The sequence below is a fragment of the Salvia hispanica genome, chromosome 1 (assembly GCF_029641045.1).
Source record: "Salvia hispanica isolate PSC_SH4W2 chromosome 1, Shi_PSC_v1, whole genome shotgun sequence".
In the NCBI taxonomy this organism is placed as follows: Eukaryota; Viridiplantae; Streptophyta; class Magnoliopsida; order Lamiales; family Lamiaceae; genus Salvia; species Salvia hispanica.
This window is the reverse complement of record NC_142692.1, coordinates 16,839,567-16,860,120: the sequence shown is the minus strand read 5'-3', so window position 1 is coordinate 16,860,120 and position 20,554 is coordinate 16,839,567. Positions and strand designations below refer to the sequence as shown.

The following is a 20,554-nucleotide window of genomic DNA, read 5'->3' as shown; positions in this document are numbered from 1 at the left end:
GATATTTGAGGCTCCCCAACTACATCAATAAATACAATATTGGAACTTTACACTACTAGGAAATCTACCATAATAAAAGAGTTCTAGGAACTCTAATACAATAAGTAATGGACAGCTGTTTTATGACTTGTTTTTCCAACACCCCCCTCAAGTTGAGCAACATTATCTCCGATGCTTAACTTGCCAAGAAATTCTTTGAAGACTTTAGGACTCAGTGCTTTGGTCAATATGTCCGCAAGTTGCTCTTCAGATCTGACGAATGGGAATTCGATAATGCCACTCTCAAGCTTCTCTTTGATGAAGTGACGATCAACTTCGACATGTTTAGTCCTGTCATGTTGGACTGGGTTTTCTGAAATGCTAATTGTTGCTTTATTGTCACAGAAAAGTTGACTTTTCCGTGTAGGTGGAAAGCCAATTTCTGTTAACAATCCCCTAAGCCAAAGTATCTCCATCAAGCCACTTCTAATCCCTCGAAATTCGGCTTCAGCACTTGAGAGGGCTATAACTTTCTGCTTTTTGCTTCTCCAAGTGACTAAGTTCCCTCCAACAAAGGTGAAGTATCCTCCAGTAGATTTTCTATCGACTGGGTTGCTTGCCCAGGTGTACCCATCAATTTCCAAATCTTCATTTTTCTCCAAGAATACCCCATAACTGGTTGTTCCCTTTAAGTATCTCACAATTCTTATGACAGCATCCATATGATCTTCCTGAGGCTGATGCATAAATTGACTGACAACTCCAACTGCATATGTGATGTCGGGCCTAGTATGAGAAAGATAGATAAGTTTACCTACTAACCGTTGGTATCTTTCACGGTCTATAGGCTTAGCTCCATCTACAATCTTTAACCCATGGTTGGGTACCATTGGAGTTTCAGTAGGCTTGCAATCCAGTAGTCCTTTTTCAGCTAACATATCAAGAACATACTTCTTCTGTCTTAGGAATATTCCGTGCTTGGATCTCAACACTTCTATTCCTAGGAAGTACTTCAAAGCTCCCAAGTCTTTCATTTCAAATTTCTTGAACAGATTCTCCTTTAGATTTTGGATTTCTTCGGCATCATCCCCGGTTATGATCATGTCGTCAACATAGATGATTAGACAAGTCATTTTCCCATTTCTCGTCTTCAGGAATAGTGTGTGATCGGAATGGCTCTGTTTGAAGCCATGTTTGAACATTGCCTGGCAAAATCTTCCGAACTACACTCTCGGAGATTGTTTTAGCCCATAAAGGGTCTTTCTTAGTCTGCACACTTGTCCTCTTCCAAATTCTTCAGAAAAATCTGGGGGAACCTCCATGTAGACTTCCTTGTTTTTCTCAAGTTCTCCATGAAGGAAGGCATTTGTAACATCAAACTGGTATAATGGTCATTCCTTACATGCAGCTACAGAAAGAAAAGTTCTTACTGTGTTAAGTTTGGCCACCGGGGAGAAAGTCTCCTCATAGTCTACTACATAAACCTGAGTATATCCCTTAGCAACCAATCTTGCCTTGTATCTCTCGATTGGACCATCTGCACGTCTTTTTATGGAGAAGATCCAACAACATCCTACTGGTTTCTTTCCGGGGGCAGAGTACACTTCTCCCATGTCTCATTTTTTATTAAGGCATCGATCTCCTTCTTCATGGCCCCCCTCCAGTGTTTGTGTTTCATTGCCTTTTCAAAGGATTGTGGAATTTCTTCTTCTTCGTAAAGTGCTGCTTCAAATGCCCTAGCCATTTCGGTAAGGTGTCCCTGGGTAAGATTTGCAACAGAGTACTTAGACTTCCTTCCTTTCCAGTCAGGTGAATATCTTCGAGGAGGAATGCCCCTTGTACTTCTGTGAGGCAATCTACCGTGCCCTGTATCTTGTTTCGTAACTGGTTCCTCGGTATTGCTCCTATCACTATTAGTAGTTTCAGGTGAGTTATCAATATTTGTATCAAAAGTATTTACCTCGGGATTTAAAGACTGGTCGGATAGCTCAGCAGCGTCCTAAGGCGGCACATTCTGTTCTTGGGGATTTGACAGCCCGGCGGTACTGCTAACTGTTAGGTTTGGTATACTGAAAAGCATGTTTCGAGCAAGTTTCGCTCGAATAGAATCTTGCTTGTATACGTAAAACTCTATAATCCACTTTTAACCTGATTCAGTATTATTCGAGCAGTCTCGCACGAATAGAATCACTATTATTATTACATTGTGTTTGCTTGTGCATTTATAAGATGTTTTACAAACATTTAAATGCATAAGAAGTAAACAAAGTCTAAGTCTTTTGCTTAGTAGACCGGTTGTGGGCGTCGTCCACTTTAAGGTAACACGGTCAGATCTATGCAATGCTTTGCAAAAGAAAAAGAAGAATTTCACAACCTAGATAGGCTTTGGCTACCTATCGTGAAAGGTTGCAATGTCAGTCCGCATATTTCTAAGCCTTACTGAAATAATTTGACATTGGTGTGGTATAGCACTGAACGGATCTAACAGCAAGACGTGTCTTTATGCTATCTACTGAAAGACTAGGTCTTGATAAAATATTATTTCTTAATCTACATATGTTAGCATTGAGCATACGGTATTGATTATGCACTACTTTGACTTATCAAATGGTGCGGGTTTTTCGCAACCCAATAATCCTGATATATTGGGTAGTGGTGATTAATATCTAGCGGTGCTAGGATTGCTATTATGTTGAAACGTGCACGAGGTGAGTCTCGTTTGATAATGTCCTCAAGAGGAGCTCGAACAAGGTTTTATTATTCGGAAAACTGGCCAGTTGGAGTTTTATTACTCTATGAATAATAAATAAATGATTCTTGCTAAGTCCACTCTTGGAATTAATAAGATATTAATTAATTAAGTCCATAGCAGACATTAATTAATTAATGGACATTTATATCTTAAGCGCGGGAAATAAATAATAAAAGTGGAAACCCGGATTACTTGTAATTTCGGATTTGGATGGGGAGAGTTCAATATTACTTCTGTAGTGGCTGCTCGTAATATTCCAATATAAGCTTGTATTAAATTGTGGGTTCAATTTAATTAGTAAAAAGCTAATTGGGCGAGCCCATATCCAAAACCTTCCATAGATCCCTGTCTGGGCCCAAAAGGAACTTAATATAAATAGGAGAATAAAGGAGACAGAATTATCACAATTTTCATTACTGAAATTTTCGAAAATATCAGCCCCATCAGCTGTAGGAATTTTCGAATTCTACTCCTTTTCCCAAAAGGATTTCTTCTGTCTTCTTTATTCGAGTCCTAGTATTTTGATAAGATCAGCCCACCCTGATATCGAGATACAGTTCGGGAACCAGTCAGAAGATCCGTGGTCTAGTATTGAAGATCATCACGTGGAGAAGGCGCGAGCAATCGACGATTCTTTGGAGAATCAAAATCGGTAACTCTAAACCGTAGAATTCATGTTTTAGGATTTACTTTCTTTGAGCATGAATTATTTGCGTTCTAGCATGCAATTATCTGTTTAACATGTGAATTGATTAATCGCATAATCGGTCAAATAGATCCTACGTCTGATTTATTTGTTTTGTACAAGTCTTCCGCTGTGCAAGGGGCACCAAACCCCATCAATTGGTATCAGAGCCAATTTTTGGCTCTGATTATGTGAATTAATTTCATGTTATGTGAATTGCTTGAATGCATGATTTCTTCGCCGCGTGTTTGTTTGTTTGTTGTTTAGTTTTAATTGACAAAACGTAAAACACGAAGCATCGAAGAAACTAATTCGGTGGAATCTAATTCATTTATAAAGCAATCATTGCAATATTGCAATGATTACTTGGATTAGATGAGTTTTGTTTATTATTTGCCTTACGTGAACTAAATTTCCAAGTCGGCAAATTCAAGAACTGCTGCGTGTTCACCGCCTTCGGTAATAGATTGTCGGGAATTCGCGACAGCTGCGGAGAATTGCTGCGGAGAGGTGTCGACGCAGCAGCGTCGGAGATCACCGGGCAGCAGCGCCGGCGGCTGCAGAGACGACGTCGCACAAGCGACGACGCAGCAGCAGCGCCAGAGGCGTCGCAACAGTGAACAGCAACACCGGAGCAGCTGCGACACGGCGGCAGCGACGTCGGAGATGTCGCAGCAGCAGCAATGGTGGTTTCACGAGGCAGCAGCACCGCTGACGCCGGAGACGCGACAGCAGCTCCATCGGAGCGACGTCGACGCAGCAGCGTCGGAGACGTCAGGCTCGGTGGATGCGTGAGACGGAGAGGGAAGGCTAGCTTGATGCAGGCGGCGATGGCGGTCTGAGTAGGAGCCCTTCGTGGGCAGTTCCCGGGCTCGAAAGACAGCGACCTTCGTGAGCAGCCGGCGTCGGAGAAGTCAGGCTGGCCAAGCTGCATCGGCAGCTCAAGCTCTCGAGCTTGACAGTTTGCGTGAAGCATAACAGCGGCTGTGATTCGAGTGGGAGCTCTTCGCGGGCAGTTTCCCGGCCTCGAGTTTGACGTCGCATTACCTCGTTCCGTGACTTCGCTTTCCAAATTTGATTAGGGTTTCCTAACCCTTGCATTAATTTTGGAAAGTATTCCGGATTAATTTGGAAATAAGATTTGAATATATCTTGTGGACTTTATATATTATATAAGATTTGATTTTGTATTAAATCATGGATTAATTATAGATTTTATCCTTATTTTATGGATTTGTAGGGATTTAATTCCTAGATGAATCCTAGTTAAATTTGGATAATGACAATTTAATTTTTATTTATATCCTATGGATTAATGTGGATATATCCTAGACAAATCCTAGTTGGATTTAGATAAATATAATATTATTTTATTCTTATCCTATGAGTTTATATGAATTTTTTCATAGATAAATTCTAGATGGATTTGAATAATGATAATATAATATTTTATTCTTATCTTATAGATTTATATGGATTTGTTCCTTGATAAATCTTGGATAGATTTGAATGATTATAATATAATATTATCTTATTCTATGGATTTATATAGATTTATTCTAAGATAAATCCTAGATGTATTAGGATAAATATTTATATTAATTTATTTTATCCTATAGATTTGAATAGATTTAATTCTATTAAGACAATCTTAGATGGATTAAAATAAGTATTAATCCAATTTATCCTTATCTTATGGATTTATATCCTAGATAGATTAGGATAAAGATGATATATAAGAAATCCTTATTTAATTGAATTTAGATAAATTTATTTATCTAAGAAATCCTAAGAAATGTTTAATATATTCTGGATGTCTATTCTAAATAGAATAAAGATTTGTATAAATCTTGGTTGATAGGATTTTATTTTTATCTTATGGATAATGATGGAACTGATTCTATCTAGTAATATCCTAGTACGATTTAAATAATGATAATCTTAGATCAACGTTATCTTGAATTGTAGGATTGATTTTATCGAAATAAAATCTTGAATAATCCTAAATGGATTTAGATAGTTAACTCTATCTTGATAAATCCTATCAGTAATTGGATAATTATGATCCAATATAAAAATTAATTATTTAATTGATTCTCCCTTGACTAGATTAAATAATTTTCGATAATTATCCTGTGTGTTTAAATGCCATGCATTAAATGGATTTATCTGTTTATTTGGTGTTTTTCTATTTTAAGTGGATTATCTGCTTTATCTGCTTATGTGATAATTATGCAAAAACCATATAAAATATCTAAGTGATGATTACAACAAGTGCGTTGTATATGGTCTCCATCGGTTGGACTGCAAAATTTTGTGAAGCTGATTTTCTAATATTATCGCCACCTACAGAGTAGGGACAATAATCCTACGAAAACAGTAAGTTCATAAGGGCGGACTTCTCACATAATAAATAGAATGAACTAGAAAGTGGTTCCCAATATTATTGCCACCTGCAGAGTGGGGACAATAATCCTAAGGAACTGCGAGTTTCAGGGTTCAATCAGAATTTATGAGATAGCTTGATTTTGTTATCAACACATGAACATTGTTATGGGAGTGTGTTGTAGAAATAAAATTCTGTAATGCTAAATCTGATGGTCGTGCTTAGGCAGCATTAGGCGTGTCAACCTCCAGAGGAGGAAGCTATTGATGCGTCGGTGTTGTGACTAGTAAAATTGTCAAAATTTTAATGCGTATTAACCTCCAGAGGAGGATACAATTTATTAATTTTGCAGTTGTAAGATACATAATTGTTTTGTGGTTATTTGTGATTATGTATTGAGCATGAGTATGTGATAATAAGTTTATTTGCCAAATCTTCATTATGTCTTTTAATATTTGTCTGCGATCCTTATAGAAAGTAAACTCGAATGCCTAAATTATGTAGACCGAAAACGAAAGTGGATAAGATTCTCATAGCTGAAAGCTTGAAGTTTATACTCAAATGATTCATGTCCTCCATTTCCTCGACATAATTCCACGAAGAATGTTCAAGAATGCATTATACATGTACTTGACAAGCTCTTTGAGGAATAAGGTCAAGCTATTTTCCTTTAAGTAGCTCGACAAGTCTTGGTTAATGACGATGAAAGATGGATATCAATAGAATCTGTCAAGATGATTCGATTGGAATATCCTAGAGTGACAGAATGTTTTGAGTGATCAACAGATCCTCAAATAGTTTCTGACACAAGTCATCGCCTAAAGTAATAAAGAATGACTATAAGAAGGTTTAGCTAAAAAGTAGAAAATCTTCAGAATAATAGTCGTTATATTACTGTTAGAGGAAAGTAACATGATAGATGACGAATTCATAAAGGCTGCATTTTTCTTAAGTCCTAGTTCATTTGAACAAAAGACTAGATATGGAAATGGGAGAGCCTGGATTGTCATCGAAGTTTGTTTAAAGCGAGTAAAGATGTTTTGTGAGTTGGATTGACCTATTTTATAGAAGGACAATGACTTACATGACAATGCAACTTCTAAATAAGAGATCTTGATCCAGTTAGGTTTTTGTTGCAGTGGGAGCTATTAATGCTCAACTATTGTTTTATGGTTGATGCTTAAGGCATCATAGTATTAAAATAATATAATTGCGACAAGGTTGAGTATTCAACAACACATCAACTTCTTAATCATTGAATGATAAAGTATTTATTGCTCTTAGTCTTAAGGCCAAGAAAATACTTAGAAATTGTTCGAACTGATCTAGACTATCAAGATTTTAACATTTCGTTAAATAGCTTGACAGTTGAGAAAGTCTGTTTAATGCACTTTGAGTTAGAATCATTTGATTTTTCAAGAGATTCAGAATACTTATAGAAGTGCAACATAGAAAGACTAGCAAGTCTTAATGGTTTACACCATAAGGAGACGAGCAAAGGGTTATGATCAGTAGTGGGAGTCTAATCTCCATTAACGAATCCAAGCATTCACCTAATGAATGGGATAGTTATGTAAGAAGGAATCAAAGTCTTTCTAAGACAAGTTTGATTAAGTGATGAGTTGTACTCATTAAAATCTTATCATTGATGGGATAAACATTAAAGAAACTACCAACATCAGTACCTTCTACAAAACACGAGTTGTGGACTAGAGCGACTCTAGTCTAGCACATCTCAAGGTGTAATGTTGTTCCAACACGTGTTGGAAAAGTGTCCAAGAAATTGGAGTTGAGTACTGAGGCATGTTTTAAGGTTTGTCCCAAATGATGTATTGTTATAAGTTCTGTAATCTTCAAAGATATAATTCTTGTATGAAGATCAAGATATGAACTACAAAAGCCTAACAACGTGATAACTCTCAAAATAAAGAGAGAGATATCAGATATTCCACATTACCAAGAAGTCATACCATTAGAAACTTTTGCACTAATAAAATCAACTTCAGTACCTAAGATTGTAAGAACCATATCGTAGTGGGAGCGTTCCACTGGAACACAACAAGTTCTTGGGTCTAAGAGTGTCGTAAGACTCGGTCTTAGATTAACTTGAACATAATCCCTTTAACTACAATGTAGTATTGGTTCATTTGGATATTCATCTTTGAAAAGGTGATAGATTTCAAATTACAATCTAAGATAGACAACATGTTTTACAAGACTTGCAATATTACCTACAGGCTGTGTCAATCAGTGGGAGCAAGTATCTTTGCAAGTGTAAATGTGGATCTCAAATGGCTAGACAATGACAATGGGTTATGCCCAAAGAGAATTATCTTCTCGCTATCGTTGTGCCAGGATTTATTTGATCCTATTGTCTATTAGAACTTACATAAATTAGAATGTATGTATTATGATTGTCAAGACAGCCTTCTATAAATAGAAGTCTTGAGGAAATCATCTACTAGAACATTCTAATGGGATATGTAATTAAGGGCAAGAAACGCATGATTGGAAGCTTATATAGACCTTCGTGGTCTTAGGCAAGCATCTAAATCAGAGTATATGTGTTTTATCAAAATTATCAAATATTTGGAATTTGACTTATGTCCTTAACAGTGTTGTAAGCACAAGGAAGTTGAAAGTGCATTATGTATGGTATTATTGGTACTCTACGATGATGAAATCTACAAAAGTTGCAAACAACTAAGATTGGCATCTAGCGTAGGAAACTGGTTGTCTACCCAGTTAAAGATAAATGATTTAAGAGAAACTAATTACATTCTTAGCATCTAAGTCCTTTTAAGATTGCTAGAAAGAATGTTGAGATTCTCTTAGGAATCCTATATCTACACATTGCTTGGAACATTTAAGCATTAGAAATTCCATGAAAAGGTTTATACCTTTCAAGGTGGAATTGTCTTGTCTCTAGTCAAGTGTCATTTGACGCTTAGTGAGATCAAGAATTATGAGACTAGTTTCGGAGATAGTTGTCTCATGTATGCTATAGTGTGTACTAAGTTTGATATTAGTTGTGCTTTTGCATAGCAAGTATATATCATAATAACCATGGCAAAGGATTTTGATTGAGGTAATGAATATACCCTAGTGCTTGAGAAAGACTAGTAACTATATTCTAGTTTACCAGTCATTCATGTAATGTCCTTGGGGTTACACTGTCTTAGTTTTATGACTAATCAGTGATCGAGTAAGTCATCCTCTGAATATGTGTTTACCTTAGGAATATCTTCCTAATAGCTTTAATCGTAAGTTTGAGTATGCCTATGAGTATTATTTTTTGATTACTCTAGTGAAGGCTAACTCAAGGGACACACGAGTTTATTAAGCTAAACAATCACATATGGGGATGAAATTAATTAAAGATCAAGTACGCAGCAAAGACATTATGGTGAAAAAGATATTATCAGAGAACAACCAAGCAGATATTATGGTGAAATGAATGGTAGTTCGATATATCTAAAATCAATACCTGCTTTGTGTATAAGTGGGAGAGTTTTTGGCAGTGGGTATACTCGAAAGCATGTTTTGAGTATAAGTGGGAGATTGTTAGGTTTGGTATACTGAAAAGCATGTTTCGAGCAAGTTTCGCTCGAATAGAATCTTGCTTGTATACGTAAAACTCTATAATCCACTTTTAACCTGATTCAGTATTATTCGAGCAGTCTCGCACGAATAGAATCACTATTATTATTACATTGTGTTTGCTTGTGCATTTATAAGATGTTTTACAAACATTTAAATGCATAAGAAGTAAACAAAGTCTAAGTCTTTTGCTTAGTAGACCGGTTGTGGGCGTCGTCCACTTTAAGGTAACACGGTCAGATCTATGCAATGCTTTGCAAAAGAAAAAGAAGAATTTCACAACCTAGATAGGCTTTGGCTACCTATCGTGAAAGGTTGCAATGTCAGTCCGCATATTTCTAAGCCTTACTGAAATAATTTGACATTGGTGTGGTATAGCACTGAACGGATCTAACAGCAAGACGTGTCTTTATGCTATCTACTGAAAGACTAGGTCTTGATAAAATATTATTTCTTAATCTACATATGTTAGCATTGAGCATACGGTATTGATTATGCACTACTTTGACTTATCAAATGGTGCGGGTTTTTCGCAACCCAATAATCCTGATATATTGGGTAGTGGTGATTAATATCTAGCGGTGCTAGGATTGCTATTATGTTGAAACGTGCACGAGGTGAGTCTCGTTTGATAATGTCCTCAAGAGGAGCTCGAACAAGGTTTTATTATTCGGAAAACTGGCCAGTTGGAGTTTTATTACTCTATGAATAATAAATAAATGATTCTTGCTAAGTCCACTCTTGGAATTAATAAGATATTAATTAATTAAGTCCATAGCAGACATTAATTAATTAATGGACATTTATATCTTAAGCGCGGGAAATAAATAATAAAAGTGGAAACCCGGATTACTTGTAATTTCGGATTTGGATGGGGAGAGTTCAATATTACTTCTGTAGTGGCTGCTCGTAATATTCCAATATAAGCTTGTATTAAATTGTGGGTTCAATTTAATTAGTAAAAAGCTAATTGGGCGAGCCCATATCCAAAACCTTCCATAGATCCCTGTCTGGGCCCAAAAGGAACTTAATATAAATAGGAGAATAAAGGAGACAGAATTATCACAATTTTCATTACTGAAATTTTCGAAAATATCAGCCCCATCAGCTGTAGGAATTTTCGAATTCTACTCCTTTTCCCAAAAGGATTTCTTCTGTCTTCTTTATTCGAGTCCTAGTATTTTGATAAGATCAGCCCACCCTGATATCGAGATACAGTTCGGGAACCAGTCAGAAGATCCGTGGTCTAGTATTGAAGATCATCACGTGGAGAAGGCGCGAGCAATCGACGATTCTTTGGAGAATCAAAATCGGTAACTCTAAACCGTAGAATTCATGTTTTAGGATTTACTTTCTTTGAGCATGAATTATTTGCGTTCTAGCATGCAATTATCTGTTTAACATGTGAATTGATTAATCGCATAATCGGTCAAATAGATCCTACGTCTGATTTATTTGTTTTGTACAAGTCTTCCGCTGTGCAAGGGGCACCAAACCCCATCACTAACTTCTTTTGTTGGCTGGTTGGTTTGGTTGTTCTTTCCCTCTCCCTGAATGGTTTATATAACAGGGTTTTGGTCTGGCTGGCTGGTTTGGTTGTTCTCTCCCTCCCCCTGAATGGTTTCTTTCCAAAAAGGTAGCCAATTTAGTGCGTCACTACTCGAGTTTTCTGACTCACTCTCCCCCTGACCGCTAGATTGGCTATAAAAGTATTCGTTTTCAACAAAGTCGCGGTTCATAGTGGTGTACATATGATCTGTCGAAGGGTCATAGCACCGATAACCTTTTTGATTTTTCCCATAACCCAAGAAGACACATTTGACGCACAAGGTGAGAATTTGTTACGGTTTTGTTTGTGGATGTGAACAAACACGGTACAACCAAAAAATTTTTGGATCAAGATGGAGGGAGGATGGTACCGAGTTTTGGGAAGAGAAGACCTCTAGAGGAGTTTTGAAGTTAAGGATCCCTGTGGGGAGACGATTTAGGAGATAGACGGTAGTTGCGATGGCTTCTGGCCAGAAGGATTTTGGGATGTTTGATTCAATGAGGAGGGCACGGGTGATTTCTAGGATATATCAATTTTTCCGCTCGGCTACCCCATTTTGTTCTGGTGTATATGCACACGAAGTTTGGTGGACAAGGCCTTTTTCAGTGAAGAAAGATGACATCCTAGATTTCACATATTCCCTCCCGTTATCAGATCTAAGGATTTGAATTTTGGAGTTCTACTGGGTTTGGACAAGACGATAGAACTCAGTAAATTTCTCAAAAACTTCTGATTTTGTTTTCAAAAAATAAATCCAAGTCATACGCAAAAAGTCATCAATCAATAGCAAAAAAATATCGAAAACCTTGTCCTCCAGCTACTGGGTCAGGGCCCCACACATCAGAGTGAACCAAAGCAAAAGGTGATTTTTCTCTAGTGTTGTTTAATTTGAAGGAATGTTTGTGACTTTTTGCCAAAACACAAGTTTCACAATTTAAAACATGCGTAGAAGAAACTAACTCAGGAAAGAGTAACCGAAGATATGATATGGATGAGTGCCCTAACCGGCGATGCAAGAGCCAAATCTGTCTGTCAGTCAGTCCGTGAGTTAGCATCGCAGTACTCTGTTGGGCTATCTCATCTACGTAGTACAGTCCATGTCGCTCAGTTCCACGCCCAACTATCGTTCCAGTCTTGATATCCTGTAACATGCAAAAATGAGGTTGCATTAGCAATTTGCAGTTGAGATCTCTTGTTACATGACTGACAGACAAAAGTTTGTGGGATAATGAAGGAACATAAAGTCAGTTCGAGAGGCGAAGAGTTGGTGAGTAATTTCAAGGAAATCCAACTCATCAAAGAATATGGTGTCGGTTGCCCCACAGTCAAAGATCCAATGATAGTCTTTGGATCCTATGTTGGAGGATGAAGAGTACGCAAGGGCTTGGAAAATGTTTGCACAAGTAATTGAGGGTTGGAATTCAAAAATTTGGGGTTTGTTTTCAAATTTTTTTTGACTTGGGGGTGTTATTTGGGCCTTTTGGATAGATGTGTTTTTTTTGTATAATATTTCGGACAACTGGGGTGGGTTAGCAAATTTCTGAATTTGCTTAGGTGGCTTTAACAATTTTAGAATTTTTTGGGGGGAGTTTTGAGAGAAATATTTGGAGTGGGGTCGAATCTGGGAGAGTGTATAAGTTTGGGGGGTTTTCTACAAAGTGTGGGGTTTTTTTCAGAAAACTCCACACAAGATCGTGAAGCGGCCATTTCCCCAAATTTCTTTCTTCTTCTCCCAAATTTCTTTCTTCTCCGCTGCTCAACCGCTACCGACGACGATGACACCGCTGCTTCAGCCGTTGCCGCCGCCGACGCTGCTACTTCAGCCACCGCCGACGACGCCGCTGCTTCAGCCGCTGCCGCCTGCGACGCTGATTCAGGCGCCGCCGCCGCTGCTTCAGTCGTCGCCGCCGCCTCCGATGCTTCTTCAGCCTGTGAAGGATGCTGCTGCCGACGTCGGCTGATGTTGCTGTTTCTGCCGCCGACATCGACGACGCTGTTATCTGTGACAGGTGGAGCTGCAGACACGTTACTCCTTCGGCTGTTCGCATGTGTTGCTGCAGCAGTGCATTTCGATCCCACGCTGAGGTTCTTCTGCAGGTAGGAATTTTGGCTTTGGTTTGTGTTGGATTTGTACAAATCAATTAGATTTGAAATTGTCTCGATCAATAGTTCGAGAGTGTATATTTGGTTTACCTCCATTGGAGGTTTTTTTGTTGGTTTCCTGCTCTGATACCATCTTAAAGATGGTAATCGAGAGAGATATTTGAAGATTGAAAAGGCATTTTGGATATGGAAGTAGAAGTAGAGACTTATTTCTGTAAATGTTTCTTGTGTGTTGAGATGCCTCATTATCCTAGTATTTATAGGTATATTTGAGGCTCCCCAACTACATCAATAAATACAATATTGGAACTCTACACTACTAGGAAATCTACCATAATAAAAGAGTTCTAGGAACTCTAATACAATAAGTAATGGACGGCTGTTTTATGACTTGTTTTTCCAACACTTACAGCTTTAGGCATTTACTCTTCTTACAATGGTGTCGTTTACATGTTAGAGTTTGTATAATAGAAATCACCTTTCGAGTGATTGAATACTGTAAAAACTCTTATTTTATTTTTCAAGGAATAAAACAGTTTATTTTTGTCATACTGTTCTTATGTTTTACATTTAATGAATGTTTAATGCATGTTTGAATGTATAAGTAACTTAACAAAGTCTAAGTCTTTGTTTTAGTAGACCGGTTATGGGCGTCGTCTACTTTAAGGTAATACGGTCAGTTCTGAACAAAGAAAAATAAGAATTTCACAACCCAGATAGGCTTAGACTACCTATCGTGAAAGGTTGCAATGTCAGTCCGTATATTTCTAACCTTACTGAAATAAGATGACATTGGTGTGGTATAGCATTGAATTGGATCTAACAACGAGACAAGTCTTTATGCTATCTACTGAAAGACGAGGTCTTGATAATTATTGTTTCTTAATCAATGTACGTTAGCATTGAGCATACGATATTGATTATGCACTACTTTGACTTACCAAATGGTGCGGGTTTTTCGCAACCTAATAATCTTGGTATATTGGGTAATGGTGATTTATATCTAGCGGTGCTAGGATTGCTATTATATTGAATCGTGTGTGAGCTGAGTCTCGTTTGATAACATCCTCAAGAGAAGCTCGAAATAAAGTTTTATTATTCGGAACCTAGCTAGTTGGAGTTTGATTACTCTATAGCAGACACTAATTAATTAATTGATGTTTCTATCTTAAGCACGGGAAATAAATGACAAGCAATGGAAACTCGGATTACTTATAATTTCGGATTTCAATGGGGAGTTCAATATTACTTTTGTAGTGGCTGCTCGTAATATTCCAATTAAAAGCTTATATTAAATTGGGGTTCAAAATTTAATTAGTAAAAAGCTAATTGGGGAGCCCATATCCAAAACCTTTCATAGATCTCTGTCTGGGCCCAATATGTTACTTAAAATAAATATAAGAATAAAGGAGACAGAAAATACACTCTATTTTCTTCATAATTTTCCATAGATCTCTGTCTAAGGCTAAACAACACAACTCGTCATGCCCAACCACTGAAGAAAAGGTAAAAATATTTTTGTGATTTTTGGAATGAATACCTACATTTCTAGAAGTGCAATGGGAAAACGTTATCCCTGTGAAAATAGCAATTTTGGGCCTATTGGAAATTTAAAGTAAATATTATGGCTTTTGGAAAATGTTGTGAGATATGAAACAGGAAACACTATGTGAATATGAAATGTTTTTTGTTTAATCATGAAGCATGATGGTGATTGAATGTGATGGATATGGAAGTGTGAATGTGAATCGTATTGCTTGAGGCAGGGAATTGTTGTTACATGTTTGAACTGCAAAAATTTTTGTAGAAACATACATGTTGATTAATTGAACGGCGAAAATCCTTATACATATGTTGTTGAAATTTTATGATGCTGAATCTGTGGAATGTAGAGTATGATGCGTGCGTAGTTGCAATTTTGTGATTATGATACAAATGGACATGAACTGCCTGATTTATGAATTGTGATTCCATGGATAATTGATTGACTGAGTGTCACTATTTGCATATATTAATATACAATGGGTGTTATGCTATGGAACGCCAAATTGTTTATATGGATAAACGTGTTTAATTACGCGGTATATGAATATCGTTTAAGTATTGATCGAAATATGTTGAAGTATGAGACTTTAAACTATGCTTGAAAATATAGAGTGCCTAAGATGTAAGCTAGACTGAACGTGTTAGAACTCAGAGATAAGTTGACAACTGAATATCACTTTCCCGAGTGATAGAACAAACAAAAAAAAATATTTCAAACCATGGTGTATCCCTACAACGGCGAGATCGTACCTATGATCTAATAAAATTATGTAGTCTTGCATAACATGCCAAAGCGGCGACGCGGCAAAAATATGACGACTCTTATGACACCTTAATACCACTAGGAAGATTGCAATGTATTTCGAAAATGACGTTATGACATGCCAATAATACTTTGAAGATACGATCATCAAAACATTTATCGGTTGTAACGACACAAGGAATCTCTACTTGGAATCTAAGAATTCCTATAATGCTTCTACCATGTTCGGGCTTGCGAGGGACAAACGAAGGAGTGCCACATCTGTAGCTAGAATCATGAGTTTAATCAACAATACTTACTTGGATTCTCAGAAATTCCTTTCGATGAACCTCCTTTTTCATTAAATCGCATTTTGCCGGTGATGCATCACTATTTCCTTTGCCTACGAAAATAATGGCTCATTCTATTTTCTTGAGTCATTTTGGAGATCTTCTAAATTAAAGACACTTTCAATAGTGTTTTTTTCATATGGAAATCCGCTTCTATCCAAGTAAGACTATTTGATTAATTTCTGAGTTCTTGATACGAGACTCTCAGGAAAGGCTATGGCTTGATCTCTGCAACCACATATGAGCAATAGATCTATCTTGCGTAAAAGTGCTTTGGAGAAATCATGCGACGAAGACGCCACGTGATGAATGAATTGTACCCTGAACTTTTCACTTGAGCGTAGCAAATTTCGGGATGAAATTTTTGTTAAGGTGGGTAGGATGTAACGCCCCACTTTTTGAACCCTAATTTTCGAATCGTAAATTTTTTTTGCATTTAATGCTTTTAATGCTTTGTAGTCTGTGGATTAAATGAAGAGTGAAATGAATATTTGATATTCTTGTGACCTAATTGGATTTAGGGTTTAAATATGCGTTGACGAAATTACTTTTGTGTATATATAAATAATTCTTTTCCATGAAACATACTCCCTCTGTCCCATTAGAAATAAAATGTTTTCCTTTTTAGTTTGTCCTATTAAAAATGAAACGTTTCCTAAAATGGAAACATCTCTATCTCTACTTTTTCATCTCTCTTACTTTACTCTCTCTTCATTTACTCACAAAACAACACTATATAAAAACCCGTGCCGATTCCCAAATGTTGCATATTTAGTGGGACGGAGGGAGTATTTATTAGACTCAATTCCGTGTTGGGTACAATAGATACTGAACAAATCAATTATTGCAAAGAATAAATTGTGGGCTACACAATTTAAATAAAATACCAGTGCCGATCCCCAAATCAATTTTAATTAAATCCCTATTCCTTGTCTTGATCACCAAGACTTCCCTTGGTTACAAATTATTTTTTTTTTAAATAAATATTTTGCAGAGATCTTCCTCCTCTTCCCTTAAGCGTTTTTCCTCTTCTTCCATTTAATCTGCAAATGAAATCCCAAAGAAATAATATTAGTCAATCCCAATTAATTTATGGAATCAATTACCCATTATGCACCCCCTCTCTCACGATTCTTCACTGCAATCTGCAGGGGAAATCTTTCCAAATATTCAACCACAATCAATTGAAATCAATCTCCAAAAATTACTCCTGCAAGTCACGGTTATTATATCACCCCTCTACCCTAACCACTCTCATGCGCCACATACAACACACTCCACAATTGAGAATTTTGAACTACTCGCCTTTGTGAAACAATTCGGCAGAGGAGGGAATAGCGAAGGAGACGCCAATTTCATTCCTGTTCTTCCCAACTCAATCCTCAATCGCGGTAAATTTTTGTCCCAACTACGTTCCACTTTGCGATTCTCAAATTGTTGCTAATTGAAACCTTCAAAACTGCTTCTCTGTGATAGAATAATCGAAAACCAAACTTGAGGGAGGAGGACATCGTTTGTTCATTTACCATCCGCAAATTGAAGGTATACACTTTCCCCACCCAAATCCGATTCCATACTTGTGCATCTCATGGAACCAGTAACCGAAGCAAATCGATAATTCTAACAATCTAAATTGAAGAATTGAACTGTAATTCATGAAATCAAATTAAGAACTCATCTTCGGGGAGGCGCGGTGCTTCGCCGGATTTTGGGGTGACGACAGCGGCGATTTGGAGAGACAGTTGGCTCTTTGAACTTGGGTGTTTAAATTTCGAGATTTCTTGTTGGGTGATTTCTGTTTTGGAAAGAAGAGAGAGTTGTTGGAGAAGGGGAGCCGACGGTATTTGTTGAATGGGAGTTTTGGATTCCAAATTGTTTTATTCTTTTAAAATATTTGACTTTTGAGGGAAATGAATTGGGTACGTGTAGTTTTGATGGGAGTTATGGCCATGGGTTTGTGTATTTTGGTTTTGGATAGGAGAGTATGTTTTTATTCTTAGGGTATGTTTGATAGCCCAAGTTGGAAAATCCAAGAGAAGAAACAAAATCAGAAAATAAACCAAATTATGTAGTAATGTATTTCTTGATTTTTAAGTTTTTAAAATTCACCACATGTTTGATACACCACCAGAAGAATTGAATATTCACTGTGTAGACATTATTGCCTTTAATTTTTTTTTTATTTTATCCAACATAACACAATATGCCTAGTCCAAGAAATATTCTCTGCATTTCTTCTTCCCCAACAACAGCTCGAAGACTGCAGGCGAAATTTTTACATCCAGGTTCTGCAAGTCTCTACAATTCCCCCAATGGACAGAATTAGAGTTCTTCAACGATGCAGAAAACCTTCAATTGTGCCCATAAATCTTCCAGAGAATAGGGCTGTACCAAACCTTCAATCATTTTTTGTAAACATGAAACAAGGTTCAACCATGATAGTCCAGTAAAAAACGAACCCAAAAAACACAAATTGGAGTCTTGAAATTAGGGTTTACCTACAATGTTTGTAATTCCACCAATTGACAGAAATAGAGTTCTTCAAGGATGCAGAAAAATAATCGATTGTGTGAATAAATCTTCTAGAGTGGTGCTGCACAAAAACAGGAAGGCAATTTAGTGAAATAAATTCGTGGTAATTGAAATTGATGTCTTAAACTGGTGTGTGTGGTGTGGTGCAGCCTCCATTCCCGAAAATCAGAGAGAAACGGGGAAGAGAGGGTGCAGTAGTGCTGCAATTCAGATGGAAAATCAAAGAGCAAAAAGGAAGAGAAGATGGAGTGGTGCTGCAAATCTAACCGATTATCATAGAGAGAAAGGAAGAGAAGATTGTGGTGTTGTAGATCTAAACGAAATCAAAGAGAAGAAGGGAAGTGAAAGATGGAAGAGAAGCAATGATTGAGTATGATATTAGAAGGCATTTTCGTTTCTTGATTGGAAGGCATTTTCGTTTCTTGATTGGAAGGCATTTTCATTTCAATGAAGAGGGCTAAAATTGGAAGACATTTTGTTTCCTGATTTACAAATGGAGGCTGGAAAGTAAACCTCCATCGCAGCACCGATAAGTTTCCTCAGAAACACTGGCATACACTCGTGGGCCTTTACGGGCCGAGTTATTCGCGAGCTTCTTTTCCATAATTCAGTAAGTATCAAACAATGGTAAAGATGAGAAAATGGGTCATTTTCTTGGCTTTTCTAAGGTATCAAACATACCCTTAATGGGATGTTACTTATATTCTTTTAATGGAGCTAATTAAAATATTTGTGCATCGAATGTTTTCTTTGCAAATTTTGTTGGGGATGTGCGCGACGCTTTGGGCGACCAAAATAATTAAGTTTCTAATCGGAGAAAATTCGTAATCGATGATAAAAATAATTCAAACCTTAAGATGCATGCATCTTATTTTATCTTGATTCCTTGTGTTGATCTATGTGTTATTTTAAAATTCCAAAGGTGATATCTCGCAAGTGATTTGTGATCGCAAGGGAAATGATATAATTTCAGATTAAGCACTCGAGGTGGTCTTTCTTTAAATAAGGACATTGTCCTAAATGCTTTTATAGATGAGAATGAAATTTGTGTTTATCATGCCTTGTTAAATTTTAACGTGCCTATCTGATATGACTTTTGCCATTTATTATTCAAATCGAATTCGGGTCCTTGTAGGGCCGCGAACCCTACTTGGATTAGTGTACACTTATGGTAGACCGTGTGTCAGCGTTGATGCACTTTTTATTTGCACTATAAATACCTGCAAGTATACAGAGTAGGTATAGTATAGCAAAAGGTTAGTACCGGGTATCGAACACGGGGAAGATGTACACAAAGTGTCTATCTTCTATAGAACTCAATTACTATCTGGAGAAGCAAGAATTATTGGAAACTTTTTGAAAACAGTAAATATTAAAAACAGTAAACAACTAAAAACAAGCAAATCACGGAGAGAAAAGTATAGAGATAAGGGGAATTCAAGGGATGTGCTTTCGCTTTAATGGTTATACAAATTCCAAAGTACAATACCCTAGCACAGTTAATACTTTGAAAGGACGAGTCACCTAGCTTATGCTCATGCGATACAAACGTTGATTACAACATTAGGGTTGTCAATCCTAACACGTAACTCCAAAAAGCTCCTAAGACCCTTGAAAAGTCCTCACTCTCAATTAACAGTGCCGTATTAAAGGAAGCTAACTGTAGTGTCTACTAAGTGGATCTAACTCGCTAGAACTCTGTCACAGTTATGAAGCAAGTTGTATTGAATCATACATAATTGTGTCACTCAATTATGAAGCATCATGATTAACTTAGGGAAGAAACAAAGTAAAAACAAAACGGATATTAAATAGAAAACGGAATTGTATAACCAAAGTTGCTACTAACACATCCCTAGAATCCTATGAGTTTAGTTACACATGACTGAATAAACTAAAAACATAGATTGAAGGGAAAACAATTTGAACATAAAACTAAAGCAAATAAAACCCCGTAGGTTGAATCCTTGTCGTTCTTGATGTTCTTGAAATCCTTCTTCAACTCCTTGCACAATTGAAGTACTCTAGCTTTTGATCTCTATGAATGTGTTCTTGTTGTGTGTCGAAAAAACTCTCTTCTTGATGAAGCTTGAGGTCCTATTTATAGGGGAAGATTATTCCTCATCATAGAAGGAAAAGATCTTCAAAATTTGGTAAATCTTGGAGCAAATCTAGGGCTGGTCGGATTCGCCGCCTTTCTCCGGCGGGCCGCCGCACCTTGGCCGGCGGTCGCCTCGTTGGAGTCCAGAGACTCTGACCCTTCGGTGGCGGACCGCCACATGTCCTCCGGCGGTCGCCGGGCGAGACTCTTATCCTAGCGTAAATTTCCGA

The 20,554-nt window shown here is 37.2% G+C and overlaps 2 long non-coding RNA genes across 2 annotated transcripts; one reads left to right on the top strand and one right to left on the bottom strand.

Moving 5' to 3' along the window:
• Positions 1-16,424: 16,424 nt before the first annotated feature.
• On the bottom strand, positions 16,425-17,136 carry LOC148933344 (uncharacterized). The gene is made up of 2 exons (XR_016134556.1): positions 16,997-17,136; positions 16,425-16,734 (listed from the first exon to the last, which is right to left on the bottom strand). It is a non-coding gene; the product is annotated as an uncharacterized LOC148933344 (long non-coding RNA).
• LOC125219701 (uncharacterized) lies at positions 16,954-18,883 on the top strand. Its single transcript, XR_016134557.1, has 3 exons — positions 16,954-17,082; positions 17,168-17,233; positions 18,373-18,883. It is a non-coding gene; the product is annotated as an uncharacterized LOC125219701 (long non-coding RNA).
• Positions 18,884-20,554: the final 1,671 nt, after the last annotated feature.